The 727-nt window shown below is 68.0% G+C and overlaps 1 protein-coding gene across 1 annotated transcript in view; it reads left to right on the top strand.

Moving 5' to 3' along the window:
- Positions 1–727, top strand: part of ANKMY1 (ankyrin repeat and MYND domain containing 1) — a 38,494-nt gene that overhangs the window by 11,853 nt on the left and 25,914 nt on the right. The gene's annotated exons all lie outside the window — the stretch shown is intronic.

Here is a 727-nt window from a genome sequence, read left to right as displayed (position 1 = left end):
AGGCCCGGGGGCCTCCTCGCTTCCCCTTCGCCCGAGCCCTGATGCCCCACGGTTCAGGCCTCCAGACTTCCGCAGTGGTCAGTGACTGACGAAGACGCAGCCGAGACCTGACGCCTGGGTCCGTGCCTGGGAGAAGCTGGCCGTCTCTCCTCCCCGCGGGGACAGGGCCCGTAGGGCGTGTGGGGCGCCCAGAGCGGGCCGTCCATGCAGAGAAAGCCGTGTGGAACGGCCCCCCCTTTTGTACCCCCTGTGGCTGGTTCGTGTCGTGGGCCCGGAGGTGTCCAGGATGGAGGATCCTGGGCCCGCAAAACCTTAACCATTTGCCATCTGGCCCTTTACTGAAATGTCAGTCCCAGAAGTGGAGCTGGCCCACCCAGCATCTCTGCCCTGGTGGGCCTGGGGCGGGGCCCAGGGTGCAGCCAGCTGGTCACACTGACACCGGCCCAGGGGCCGCACTGGGGAAGGGAGGCCGTGGGACCAAGCTGGAGACAGGGCAGGGCCCCACGGCGGCCCACGGGAGCCCCGCCTGTGACCTCAGTGTCTCCAGGAGGCACGGAGGGGACGTAGCAGGCGCAGTTACCGCTAATCGTGCCCTCTGCGTCCACGGGGCGCCCTCGGTATGTCGCCTCGTGTGTGGCCAGTGAGGACTCTTTCTCTGGAGCCCTCACGCTTGCGCGTGCCCAGCACTCGCGCCGCCCCGTCCTGTGCTGGCTTTTTTTTTCCGCGG

Source organism: Pteropus alecto, unplaced genomic scaffold, assembly GCF_000325575.1.
Source record: "Pteropus alecto unplaced genomic scaffold, ASM32557v1 scaffold143, whole genome shotgun sequence".
NCBI lineage: Eukaryota > Metazoa > Chordata > Mammalia > Chiroptera > Pteropodidae > Pteropus > Pteropus alecto.
Note: the sequence above shows the minus strand (reverse complement) of the source record. Positions and strands in the feature narration are given on the sequence as shown.